We start from the raw sequence: 15,176 nt of genomic DNA, 5'->3' as shown, positions 1-15,176 counted from the left end.
TTTCCGGGAACGCACGGCCGGACTTATCTCAGCCAATGACAGCTCTGCATGCATCCCCTGGATATTATTTTAGAAACTGCTTTCATCACGTCACGATGTTTCCAGAGAGAACAACTGTGAGGTCCGTGCAGAAAGCAGAGCAGTGTGTATAATATATATCACTCAGTATAACAGGCCTACTCTCTTTATTTGCTTTAGTTTAGTAGATATCTACAAACAAAGAGTCGATATTTTTCTAAGACCATTTAGTGCTTCACATAATAAAATACACAACGGCTGTAGCCTGATTATGCTTTAGGATTAGGAGCTGTGTGTGTGTGTGTGTGTGTGTGTGTGTGTGTGTGTGTGTGTGTGTGTGTGTGTGTGTGTGTGTGTGTGTGTGTGTGTGTGTGTGTGTGTGTGTGTGTGTGTGTGTGTGTGTGTGTGTGTGTGTGTGTGGTGTGTGTGTGTGTGTGTGTGTGTGTGTGTGTGTGTGTGTGTGTGTGTGTGTGTGTGTGTGTGGTGTGTGTGTGTGTGTGTGTGTGTGTGTGTGTGTGTGTGTGTGTGTGTGTGTGTGTGTGTGTGTGTGTGTGTGTGTGTGTGTGTGTGTGTGTGTGTGTGTGTGTGTGATTGTGAACGGCCGACTGTTGTGTGATGGCAAATGAATGATAGGAAAGGAGGTTTCAAACTTCCTTTATAACCTCCTTTAGCTTAGGAACCACTGGACCTCCCTAACCGAAAGGAGAGGAGAAAATGCTGCCCCACAATGCCTTGCAGCCACAGCATTTGCGTCACACAACAGTCGGCCGTTCATGGAAACAAACTATTATGACGGAGAAATTATATCATGAAAGTTACGGTGCTTATTAAGCATTTTAAAACGTATGTGGTAAGTTGCCAAAGTGCTTTGTTTTAAACGTTCATCAGTATTATAATCAAAAAGAGAAATATGAACGTTAGTTTTTACTGAAATTATCAAATAAAGTCAACATTTCACTGAGCTGTGTGGGGTTGTTCAACTTTTAAAAGATGTTTGAATGGTGATGTACACAGTGATAGGTGTTAAGGACTAACGTTTATAATAAATACATATGTATTGATTTTAAGATCTTTTCATAGTTCATACAATCATACGTATTGGGATCATTTGTATTAATGTGGACCGGAGGGAGAGGGTGACGAGCATAAGTTTCACTTTCCTTTTTTATTTCAATTCCAACTTTGGTCATGAAGAATCTGTTTCTCTGTTGTCCACGTTCATAAAGCAAAGCAACAGCATCAGAGCACGGTGCAGAGTCTCTAGATGAGTCCGTCGTTCTTATTAAACATCCATGTTGTAGTCCGCTGTATAGAAAACTGTAGTTTCCATAGTTCCCCCACAGCAGCAGACGCACAAAATGACGTCCACATCATAAACACGTCGGATAGTGAAAGTGCATTCGGATTCTCTAAAGTGTGAGAGAATATTTTAATCCAATCTTTATTGTGCTTAAGTGGTAAGCCTCCCCTATTTCTCCTTGTCGAAAACTTATCTGCTCTTCCTGTGGGGGAGGGTTTCCTTTTCTCTGCATTTATGAGACAAACAGGCCTTTTGTCCCGACATCTGGCATTCATTAAAGGAAAGCCCGCGTTTCCAAGGCCCCTCCCTTTCTCATGTATCTTCCGGTGTGCTTTTCCTTTGTGTCAGAGCTGGCTCGGTTTCTTCCTGACAGGGTGAAACTTTGCGATCTCTCCGGCTGTAATATTTGTACTCTTTAATAAACTCTCAGTGTTTTGGCTAACGACGATCCAGTCTCCATCATTTCACCTCAACATTGATGTACAGAAGTTTTCCTCACATAAAGTACCGCAGTCTCTTCTCCTAAGTCCTTTTGAATTCTCCTATCCACTATCCCTTAACCCCGTGACGTTTCACTCAGAGGTCAAGGAATAGGAGATAGGGTTAGAACTTAGGAGCTGATTTTTAAAACTATCCGACCGCAACCCAAGGCATTGTGAGGCAGCATTTTCTCCTCTCCTTTCGGTTAGGGAGGTCCAGTGGTTCCTAAGCTAAAGGAGGTTACTTATAAAGGAAGTTTGAAACCTCTTTTCCTATCATGTAGAGAATTAGAACGGCACTTATTATGGCTGCCACTGAGGGACTTCCGGGTCACTTCACTCGGTTAGGAAGGTTCCTAAGCTAAATGGACTATTCGACTTCAGCCCTAGGCCCCCGTCTCAGGTTGGTTAAATGAACTCCTTGCTTCCCTCGCTTGCGTCGTTTCCCTGTAACTAGTCCCTCCCACCAGGGAAGCATGGAGAGACGCAAGGAAACCACGAGAAGCAGGGACATTAGTTTTAAGAGCAATGGGACGTCCTTTCCTCCGGAGCGTCACTGAAGCGACATCCGTTTGTGATGACACTGCACAGCTGATCGTCTGACAGAAGCCAGCTCTGTCCCGGTTATTTCCACACACACCCCCGCCTCTGTTAGTACACATTTACTGACACAAACCTTTGTATCATCTGTTGTAGACCCAAATAAATAAAATAAAATAAGAACTAATTCTCAAAAAAGGTAAACGCCATTCTTAAAATGTATAAACGAACAATAGTTTGATTAATATTGATTAGAGTGCACAAAATAAATAAAATAATTCATCGAAGGATGGTCTGGTGGTTTCTCGGTTATAGCTCCTCCATTATCGCTCCTCGGTCCTCCCGCAAAAATAAGGCCATTGGGACGCTACTCAAGATGGCGCAGACAAATCAACTTCTGGTGAGACCGAGACCGAGGAGGGAGGAAATGAAAAATAAGAGAAGTGAGAAGGGCCCCTAGGCTGCAGTCGAATAGTCCATTTAGCTTAGTAACCTTCCTAACCGAGTGAAATGACCAGGGCCCCGTCTCAGGTCGACTATTTTCATTTCCTCGCTCCTCGGTCCTCGGTCACACCGGAAGTTGATTTGTCTGCGCCATCTTGAGTACCGTCCCATGGCTCTTATTTCTGCCGGAGGATCGAGGAGCGATAATGGAGGAGCGATAACCGAGGAACCACCAGACCATCCTCCGATGAAATCCTCAGACACTCGCCCCGCCCCCTTACTGTGTATCGCTCACTGATCGGACGATGCAGCGCATGCACTGATCTGATGCTTCTTGACATGAGAGCAGTTTCCAAGCGGAGTGAAGAAAAGACATGAAACTCACGGGACTCACTCCTCAGTTTATACTGTGTTTTGTTTCAATTCATGTATCATTTAGTTACAAATATGTGATATATCTGAACAACAAACTGGTCAAAAGTCATTTTATTCATTTATTGGAAACATTTTCATGATCGCTTTTTTCGTTTTACATTTTCATTTATCGTCATTTCTATTCAGTCAGTCATTAAGTGCTATTTAATATGTCAATTTGCTACATATCCAAACAAACGAACAAAGTGTGCAATCCAATGAATGTTAATCTAACTGGGTTTTGATAGATAACATATCTCTTTTTCTTCTCTCAATTATTTTATTTCTATTGTGGACTCTAATCAATATTAATCAAACTATTGTTCGTTTATACATTTTAAGAATGGCGTTTATCTTTTTTGAGAATGAGTTCTTATTTTATTTTATTTATTGGGGTCTACAACAGATGATACAAATGTTTGTGTCAGTAAATGTGTGGCGGGGGTGTTTGTGAAAATAACGGGGACAGAGCTGCTGTCAGACGAACAGCTGTGCTGCGTCATCACAAACGGACGTCGCTTCACGTGACGCTCCGGAGGAAAGGACGTCCCATTGCTCTTAAGGCCCAATCCCAAACCACCCCCTCGACCCTACCCCTCCGTGATGGAGTGAACTCCGTCTGTAGCCACACTCGCAGCTCAACGAGGCTCCCTCCTGTCAGATGGAGGGAGTAAATACAGCAGCAAGCTTTGGGACGGCCTCCCCTCTCTCCGGCAGAAACAGGAAATGCCGTAACTGTATGTAACAACGGTTTCAAATCAGCATCTCTTAGACAAAACGTTTAAATGAATAACTCAAATAAAACTCCAAACATCTTTCATTGTGTTTCAAAGCTCTTTTAGTTTTAAACCTGATGTTTATAAGCTTCTTAGTTTTTGCAACGGTCTGTAAATATACACAACTTTATAATAAAATGCACACATTTACCTTTTTCTAGACTAAACCCAGGTATGATCCTAAGTTAAAAACACATGAGGTTATCATGAGGTTGTTAACATCGCAATTTATCAGTGGATGTTTGCTGGAACTACTTGTAAACAGCGTGTTTCCTGACGGACACACACAGCGTGACTCCGGTCAGGTAGAGACCGGTCTCAAGTCAGCACCGCTGCAGACTCGCTGTTTGAGGGCTTGATAGCCCACTCCCCCTCCACACTCGTTGCTTTGGAACAGCCCTCAATATGGCGGACCCTCCGCGTGAACGCGCAAACGGAGGGGTAGGGTGTAGGGGGTAGGGTGTAGGGGGCGGTTTGGGAATGGGCCTGATTTCCCTGCCTCTCGTGGTTTCCTTGCGTCCCTCCATGCTTCCCTGGTGGGAGGGACTAAACGCAGGGAAACGACGCAAGTGAGGGAAGCAAGGATTTCATTGAACCGACCTGAGACGGGGCCCAGAAGTCCCTCAGTGGCAGCCATGATAAGTGCCGTTCGAATTCTCTAGAATGATAGGAAAGGAGGTTTCAAACTTCCTTTATAACCTCCTTTAGCTTAGGTCCTAAGCTAAAGGAGGTTATAAAGGAAGTTTGAAAGGAACCACTGGGCCTCCCTAACCGAAAGGAGAGGAGAAAATGCTGCCCCACAATGCCTTGCAGCCGCAGCATTTGACGTCACACAACAGTCGGCCGTTCACGGACACAAACGATTATGATGGATAAATTATATCATGAAAGTTGCGGTGCTTATTAAGCATTTTAAAACGTATGTGGTAAGTTGCCAAAGTGCTTTGTTTTGAACGTTCATCAGTATTATAATCAAAAAGATAAATATGAACGTTAGATTTGACTGAAATGATCAAATAAAGTCAACATTTCACTGAGCTGTGGGGTTTGTTCAACTTTTAAAAGATGTTTGAATGGTGATATACACAGTGATAGATGTTAAAGACTAACGTTTATAATAAATACATTTGTATTGATTTTAAGATATTTTCATAGTTCATACGATCATACGTATTGGGATCATTTGTATTAATGTGGACCGGAGGGAGAGGGGGACGAGCAGAAGTTTCACTTTTTTATTTAAATTCCAACTTTGGTCATGAAGAATATGTTTCTCTGTTGTTCATAAAGCAACGGCATCAGAGCACGGTGCAGAGTCTCTAGATGAGTCCGTCGTTCTTATTATACATCCATGTTGTTGTAGTCCGCTGTATAGAAAACTGTAGTTTCCATAGTTTCCCCACAGCAGCAGACGCTAGTGTTCTATTTCGTATAAGGCTCTTACTTCATACTAATATACACCTGCACATCAGCAGGAGAGGACTCTTTAAAGTAGAGACACTACATACTGATATACACCTGAACATCAGCAGGAGAGGACTCTTTAAAGTAGAGACACTACATACTGATATACACCTGAACATCAGCAGGAGAGGACTCTTTAAAGTAGAGACACGACATAACATAAACACATATTTCTCGATGATGATACCTCACACAGTAAATTGATATCATTGTGATTCCTATATGTTATTTATGTATCTGTGTCTGTGTAGGTGTTGAGGTGGGGTTCCCTGCAGGATTTAAGCTAACGAGCATTTAGCTGCTGCTTCTCCTGCAGTCCTGTCAGCCGCTGCCTTTGATGTCGGCGTGTTTTTCCCAGCGTCGGTGAAGGTGGAGGGTTGTTCTATTTCGTATAAGGCTTCGCCCTCTAAGGCTATCGCTATTGGGTAATCCCACTGCACGTGTGCAGCACTGACAGACTTAATCCACGCCCACCTATGACGTGGGCCCCACCTATACGGACTCACTTCCGTATAAATAGGAAGTAGTCCTTACAATCTGCTCCCACTTTTCTTCAGCACTCCGTTGCAGAAGCACTTTACAGGCACAAGCTCTTTTCAGAGCTGTTTACTAGAAAGCAAAGATTTCCCCCGGGCCCCATCCTCCCTCTCCTCCGGACGGGGGAGACAGGGCGGGGCTCGGTGTTAGCCGACATATGAGTTATGACCGGCTGTGGCTGGCTCGCTCCAGGGAGGAAGCGGCTTTACACAGACGATACAGGTGAGTCCTGCCGGGGATTGGAGCACGCAAACGCGGCTCTCACTCCCCAGGTGTCATGCACTTATTGTGTCCGTCTCCCTCTGGCCCACAGACAGTGGAGAGCGAACGCTCTCGTGGCTGCGGCCGGGGATGATTGGCTAGTCCAGGAGTCTTACTCTGTGGACCAAGCCCTTGATTATTGGATCCGAGTGGCGGGCAGCAGTCAGGCGACTCCTTCCCCTCCATGCCTCCACACACCGTTCATTCCTCAAGCGGGTTTGAGCGTGAACGCGCCTCAATGTCCGGTTTACGAGCCTTCTCCTAAACGACGACATGATGAGAGCTGCTGTGCAATACAGCGTGTGGAGGTGCAAGAGCCGGCTGTAACCTGTCAGTCAGCAGGCAGCAGGGCTCGTGGGGCAAGCCAGCTGTATTTAACCAGGCGGTTATTAGACAGCAGGGCTTGACGTTTAAACCTGATGCTCCTAACCTATCGGTTAGCAGGCAGCACGGTTTTTTCCCTCTGTCCCAGATGTGCCTACTACACACGGTCGTAATGAGCCCAGGGCTGTTATTACGCACTGTGTGAATAGCACTGCACACACCTCCGCTCATTCCTCAGCAGGTTTGAGCATGAACGCGCCTCAAATGTCCAGTTTACGAGCCTTCTCCTAAACAGAGACAGGATGAGAGCCGGTGTGAGATGCAGCGTGTGGAGGCCCCCTCGCAGCTTTTCGGTCCGGGCCCCTCTTGGGTTGCTTCACGGGCAACGGCGGCGAGGGCTCTGACGTGGCTCGTCACCATGACAACCACAGCACATCCAGAGCATGTTGCGCGCTCTCAGAATATTACTCAGAGTGGCGACGCGTGTGTTCGATGGACAGATGAATAATAATAAGCAGCAAGGCCCACCGGGTAAGCCGGCTGCCCCTAACCTGTCGGTTATAGGCAGCATGGCTCGCTGCATAAATCGGCTGTCTTTAAAACCTATTGGTTTTTAGACAGCTCGGTTTTTCTCCTCTGTCCCAAACCTACCTCGTACACACGGTCGTAATGAGCCCACGAGTGCCATTATTACAGTGAGGACAGCACTGCACACAGCTCCGCTCATCCCTTAGGGGTGTTGAGCGTGAACGCACCTCGGTGTCCAGTTTAACACTGTAAGCAATTGCTGTTATTTTACAGCCAATTTTCAACACTAATCTACTGGCGGCCCCCTAACCAGAATGTTACTGTGAATTATTTAATTTTTTACAGTAATAAACTGAAATTGTTCAACAGTATGAATACTGTATAATTCCAGTGTATTGCTGGCGTCTCTGCTGCCAGTATTTTACTGTTAATTGAAAAAGTACAGCAGTATACTGTATTTTATTTTTACAGTAAGAGGCTGTAAAGTCATTTCACAGTATGAGTACTGTGGTATTACAGTGAAGTGCAGGCATCTGTGAAGAGACTACCGGCACTTTACTGTTATTTGACAGGAAAATGTGTTACAGTGGACATAATGAGAGCCTGTGTGAAATGCATTGTCTGGAGGGCTCTGGCGTGGCTCGTCACCATGATAACCACAGCACATCCAGAGCAGGTTGGCGCGCTGAGTGGCGGCGCGTGTGTTCAATGGACAGATGGAAGATAATATGCAGCAAGGCTCCCCGGTTAAGCCGGCTGCCAATAGCCTATTGGTTACTTGGCAGCATGGCTCGCTGCCTAAAGCCGGCTGGGTTTTTTAACTTATCGGTTAATAAAACAGCAGGGCTTACTATTCAATCCGTCTACCTTTAAACTTTTTGGGTTTAGGCAGCACGGATTTTGATCAGAGTACTGTATGAGACTCAGGGTGGCGGCGCGTGTGTCTGATGGACAGATGGATGAGCAGGCGGATGGGCAGAGGATAGTCTCTGCAGGTCGCCTCTCCCCCCCCGCAGTTCTACGGGATACAGGGAACCCTGTCATCCCGGGAACAGTGTCTCGCGCTCCGTGCAGAGCGGCAGGAACTCTTGTTAAAAGAAAGCTTTTGTCCAGGGTTCCTCATGGGGAAGAAAATCAGGGTTTTTTACTCCCGGTATTTTCTGGTCCCGAAGGAGACGGGGCGGGTGGAATGAGACCCATCCTCGATCTGTCAGTGTCCAACAAGGGAATGGCCTTTTCCCATGCTGACGATCAAACAGGTGCTGGAGGGTTCACCAGGGAGACTGGTTCACATCCATAATCCTGAAGGATGCATTCCTCCACGTAACCATCATCCCGAAACACAGCAATTTCCTGCGTTTCTCATTCCTTGTTAGAACGGGGTACAAAAATACTGGACTCAAATGCGACGGCTCAGATTTTAATAAAAAAATAAAACAAAGTTTTAACAAAAAATCACTCATGCGAGGACAAAACAAAACTTCTCGATTTCAAACAAACAAAACTCTCCTCTCTGGTTTTAACGCTGGGTCTCTGGACATGGAAGCACACTGAAACAAGACGAACTGGCACAAGACAAAGGGAGACAAGGACTATTTATACATGAGGGAATAGGGACCAGGTGGAAACAATCAGGGGCGGGGCAGACGCTGACGATGACGGAAAATCACCCAAAGTGAGGAATTAACAGGACCTGAACGGAAAGACAAGAGGTAAGTACAAAATAAAACAGGAAATGGGAAAACGAGACAAGACATGAAATAGACAGACAAGACATGAAGTAACAAGAAAACCTGACTCTACATAGAAACCTGACTAGACTTGGAATTACACCTGACTAAACATGAAGTGACAGACATAAAACAAACACGACTAACACAATTGACGAGACACCACATTCCCGGCTCCACGCACTTTTTCAAAGTGGGTGGAGACGGTTGGAGCAGCTACTCAGAATGGGGATGAGAGTGTTATTTTACCTGGACGACCGGCTGTGGCTGGCTCGCTCCAGGAAGGGAGGAAGCGGCTTACAGACGATACAGCTCGTATCTCATCTGTCAAACCTGGGTTTCATTATCGACTGGAAGAAGAGCTGTCCTCGTCCCTCCCAGGTTATCTTTTTAACTGGGAGTGGAATTGAACTCAGCCCGCATGAGAGCGCGACTCTCACAGCGGAGAGGGGAGAAAGTGACAGCTCTCCTCCGGCGCGTCACACCCCACGGGGCGGTGACACCCCTCTCCGTGATGCAGCTGTTATGATATCAGCTGGTCACGTGGTGATTCCCCTGGGTCTCCTTCACAGTGAGGAGACTCCAGAGGTGGTTTATTCGCCTGTGCATCGACCCCGTGCGTCAAAGGAGACGCATGGTGTACATTCCTCTTTCTGTGGTTTTGGATTTGACCTACTGGAAAAATCTCCAGGTCCTGTCAGTGGGGTGCCCCTGAGCAGAGTGACGTCACACACCGCAGTGTTCACAGACGCATCTCTCGCAGGCTGAGGAACGTGCATGTCGCAGGCAGTGGGGGGACAGTGGCTGGCTCACATGTCTCTCCATATAAACGTGCTGGAATTACTCTCCGTATGGAAAGTGCTCCAGCACTTCGTCCCGTTGCTGTACAATCAACATATGTTGATTCAAACAGACAACAAAGCAGTGGCGGCCTACATAAATCGCCAGGGAGGTGTTCGATCAGCGCAGCTGCTGAACACACATCCTACACAGCCAAATGGACAGCGTTCCGTGTGGTGTGCAGGGAAAAGCCTGGACCGCGTTGGGCTCCCTGCCTCGTGCTGTCGTTCCTCCAGCTGGACAGGAATTGGCTTATAGCACGGTAAAAACATATGCTGCTGCCATTTCATCTTGCCACGTATGTTTGGGGTCAGCACGGTGTTTAGTCACCCGCTGACAAAACGTTTTCTACGGGGAGCACAGACTCAGACATGTGTCACGCGCTTTGGCGCCTCAATGGGTTTTTGGCTTAGTATTACGCGCACTGAGTAAAGCTCCATTTGAAACTTTAGATCAGGTCCTCCTAAAGTTGTTGTCAGCCAAAGTAGCTCTGCTCTTGGCTCTGACATCAGCTAAAAGGGTGAGTGATACTCGGTTTGCCAAAAACCGCAGGATTTTGTTGCTGTAATGTGAGATTGTGCAGACACCCTTATGTAAAGTAGAGATGTAATTGTTCATTGCCTTTATTTTTATATAAATATGGTGTTAGTGCAAACATTGCACTATAACTTAAGCTGAAGCTAACAGTAATAACTATAAGATCTATCTGAAATACATAAGTGTACTGAAACAAATACCAATAACTGTATTGCATTGTTTTCTTATGCGCAATTACTTCATACTGTCTAGTTCTCTTTTTCGTCCTACATTTATTGTGCCCCCTTCAGAAAATAACTGGCCCCCCAGTGGCCCCCCCAGTCGAATTGGTCTAGAACCGCCACTGCTTTAAGTGAACCACGGGAGCCGGCTCGCGCCCGCGAACGAGCCGGTTTTCTTTTTTTTTGCGGAGGGATCTAGATCGGCATGAAGGCACATTATGCAATGTGCAATGTGCACATTATCCCGCTTATTACATAGCCACATTCTCAACAAAGTAACGACATGACTCCCAATATTAATTGAAATGTTTTTATGGATTTAGAAAATGATTTTATCGATTTAAAAAATAGTTGTATCGTATGTATTTATTTAAATTGACATGCATCCGCTAAGAAAAATAGTCCGTTGTTACTGTTTGAACTAACGTAGTAACGGCAGGAACTGCTTCGATAGTGTTTTTTGAGGAGCTTTTTGATTACAGATTTGAAAACATCGTTGCTTGCTTTAAAAGTAGCACAATTCATTATGTCAAACCTTGGAAAGTATCTAGATATCCCTGCCCTAATCATGGCCGTATCCACCATTGAGGTCACCGAGGTCCGGACCTCGGTAATTTTCTTCGAGCTGTGTATAACAAAACTTATTAAATAATTGCACTAAAAGGGGTTCTTTGTAGTACTTCCATTTACTGACGATGGGGGCGCTGCATAACTACGTAGTCTCGATTAAAGCAAACAGAAGAAGATGACATGTATCAACAAACCACCGCAGACCGGACTTGTATCGGAGCAGCGATGAGGTATCTAAAGATCTGAGTCCAGCGGGCTGCTTGTGTTCCTGTTCATCAGGACATCATATGACCAACAGCTGCTTGTGTTCCTGTTCATCAGGACATCATATGACCAACAGATCCTGTATGAACGCTCTACGTTAGCCAGTGGACGTCCGACAACATGCACACTAACTTATATTGCTTATATAACTTACATAACTATACTTTGGTTTAAATTGCGTGAATAAACTAGCTAGAGAGCTAAAGTTAATTACATTCATCCAATGTCAGAAGGATTACCTTTTAACAAACGTTGTAATGCTTTTCTTTCATTTCAATTTCAGTAAAACATTGAAGATATAACATTGTATTGTTTTCTTTTTACACTGACTCAGATATAATGAAAATACTACGTCAGTCGTAGCTCAGCTTTGGTAATGAAGAGACAGGAGAGGCAGAGAGAAAGTGAAGGAAGTCAGGGAGGAACTGCAGGTACAGTCACACAAAAGAATGTAGGCTTAATAACCCTATCTATCTATGTATCTATCTATAACAATAGTCTTCATTTATAGACAATAGGCATAATTTTAAAACAACATACATCTATTGCAGTTATGATGTCATAATACCATACAATTGTATAAAACACAATTTTCTTACATCTTTGTTCTCTTTTGAGAATCAAACAAAACAGATTTAAATTTAAAAAAGAATGCAAACAAACAAGTGAAATGAACTAAATGGCTGAATTGCTTTTAATTCACTGGCAGGAGCGACAAGTGAGGAGGAGCAAAACGTGAACAACGAGTGAGAGATTCAACAAAGAGAAAGAGTAGAGGACAGAGAGAGTAATGAACAGGAAGAAGACAGAGACACTAAAGAAGATGGAAGAGAGGCTGCAGGTTATGGAAAGGAGAGAGACATGGAAAATGAATGTTGACAATGTTTTGTGATCATTTTAGCCTCTTCTGCATGTCCAGATCATTAATAGTAACAATCAACTGATTCTCATGATGTATTACACTTTCAAAAATAATTTATGCTGCAGCCCACTGACATGGTTTGAAATCAATATATTATCCAATGTGTGACCCCCCACAGGACTTAAAAAGCACCTAACTAGATCATGAAAATCCCAAAAATCTCAGGGGGTATACCCCCGAACCCCCCTAGCATGTTTGGACCTCAGTATTTAGGAAATCCTGGATACGGCCCTGGCCCTAATGCCAAAGTAACTGTCAACTGAATCAAATAGAGACGGCTCGCTGGCACAACATCCAATCAGGCGGGCTGCACTGAATACAACAACTCTCAGACTGAATCACCTCCCGACAGCGAAACACAGAGAGTGGGAATAACGTGCAATGGGGCGCCAAAGTATTTAATTTGAGCCCTTTAGGATCAGATGTGGATTTTGGTTGCTTTGGCAACTTTGATAGAAGCCATAATTATAATCATGCATTGAATAACTGGTCATGCTGTTTTAGAAAGAGACGGATATGCAGATACTGTATATGCAGCTGCTCTCTCCATATCAACAGTTTGCATCCCTTTGTGATTATCTCCACTGTGACTTCTTAAAAACGGTATAAATGTACAACTGTGTCGTTCTGGTTAAATGCAACTTGTGCTGACGTGGTTGTTGTAATGTATGTAGTGGGGTAGAAGTACTAAGTAACATACAACCACCTCTGGTCAATAATGATAGATCTTAATGTCAATAAATTGTCTTTATTTCACATCATTAACCCAAATCTGTGAAGTAACTAAAGGTGTAAATAAATGTAGTGGAGTAAAAGTGCATGATGACCACATGAAGTAGTGTACTGTGGTGACACTTATTGGACATAATTCACCTTGCTTATTGTGTTGCCACACGGACCCTTTAGTGGGGAACACCTGTAGCTTTAGCTGCCATTCCTGCTAGCTCATCAGGCAGAGCAGTGCATGTGTTAACCTCTCTGAAAGTAATGGATAATAAAGATTGGAACTCCATTCTTAATACACCGCCTCCGACTCTCTTTTCACGGCACTACAGTACTTGAGTAAATGTTCTCCCTCTGGAAAAGTTGTATTCATTGTGTGTGTGTGTGTGTGTGTGTGTGTGTGTGTGTGTGTGTGTGTGTGTGTGTGTGTGTGTGTGTGTGTGTGTGTGTGTGTGTGTGTGTGTGTGTGTGTGTGTGTGTGTGTGTGTGTGTGTGTGTGTGTGTGTGTGTGTGTGTGTGTGTGTGTGTTAAATGTCACTAATGATGTAGCGGCTAATGATCTCCAGTGTTCAAACATCCTCCACACTTCACTGCAGGACGTTTCCCTGACTCGCTGCTTTTGGCTGCTTCTCAGGTCGATTAAATGAAATCCTTGCTTCCCTCACTTGCGTCGTTTCCCTGCGTTTAGTGCCTCCCACCAGGGAAGCATGGAGAGACGCAAGGAAACCACGAGAAGCAGGGAAATGAGTTTTAAGAGCAATGGGACGTCCTTTCCTCCGGAGCGTCACGTGAAGCGACGTCCGTTTGTGATGACGCTGCACAAATAAGAGCCATGGGACGGTACTCAAGATGGCGCAGGCAAATCAACTTCCGGTGAGACCGAGGAGCGAGGAAATGAAAATATATTTTCATTTCCTCGCTCCTCGGTCCTCGGTCTCACCGGAAGTGTATTTGCCCGCGCCATCTTGAGTACCGTCCCATGGCTCTTATTTCTGCCGGAGGACCGAGGATCGAGGAGCGAGGAGCGATCATGGAGGAGCGATAACCGAGGAACCACCAGACCATCCTCCGATGAAATCCTCAGATACTAACCCCGCCCCCTTACTGTGTATCGCTCACTGATTGGACGATGCAGCGCATGCACTGATCTGATGCTTCTTGACATGATAGCAGAGTGAAGAAAATACATGAACCTCACGGGAGTCACTCCTCAGTTTATACCGTGTTTTGTTTCAATTCATGTATCATTTAGTTACAAATATGTGATATATCTGAACAACAAAGTGGTCAAAAATCATTTAATTCATTTTTTGGAAACATTTTCATGATCGCTTTTTTCGTTTTACATTTTCATTTATTGTCATTTCCATTCAGTCAGTCATTAAGTGCTATTAAAATGTTAATGTGCTACATATCCAAACAAACAAACAAAGTGTGCAATCCAATGAATGTTAATCTAACTGGGTTTTGATAGATAACATATATCTTTTTCTTCTCTCAATTATTGTATTTCTATTGTGCACTCTAATCAATATTAATCAAACTATTGTTCGTTTATAAATTTTAATAATGGCGTTTATCTTTTTTGAGAATTAGTTCTTATTTTATTTTATTTATTGGGGTCTACAACAGATGATACAAATGTTTGTGTCAGTAAATGTGTACTAACAGAGGCGGGGGGGGGGGGGGGGTTGGAAATAAGGGGACAGAGCTGCTGTCAGACGATCAGCTGTGCAGCGTCATCACAAACGGACGTGGCTTCACGTGACGCTCCGGAGGAAAGGACGTCCCATTGCTCTTAAAACTCATTTCCCTGCTTCTCGTGGTTTCCTTGTGTGCCTCCATGCTTCCCTGGTGGGAGGGACTAAACGCAGGGAAACGACGCAAGTGAGGGAAGCAAGGATTTCATTTAATCGACCTGAGAAGCAGCCTAAGCCTAAGGCTGCTTCTCAGGTCGATTAAATGAAATCCTTTCATTAAATGAAATCCTTTCATTTAATCGACCTGAGAAGCAGCCTTAGGCTTAGGCTGCTTCTCAGGTCGATTTTGGAGCCAGGATAGCAAACCCACGTGTTTTTGCTGATGGGAACTTGGGTCCCCCTCGCAGCGAGGGTGCAGCGAGCCGTTTGGCTGATTCAGAGCGTAGTGCACGTGCTGGGGTGTACAGTTTAACCATGTCCTGGATGTAGGAAGGACCAGATCCATTCGCAGCATGGTACGCAAGTATCATTGTCTTGAAGTCGCTGTTTTTTCTGCTTCGAATAGTTTTCCCTTTTTTCACCAT

This window comes from Gymnodraco acuticeps, unplaced genomic scaffold (assembly GCF_902827175.1).
Source record: "Gymnodraco acuticeps unplaced genomic scaffold, fGymAcu1.1, whole genome shotgun sequence".
Taxonomy (NCBI): Eukaryota; Metazoa; Chordata; class Actinopteri; order Perciformes; family Bathydraconidae; genus Gymnodraco; species Gymnodraco acuticeps.
This window is presented reverse-complemented; position numbering follows the sequence as displayed.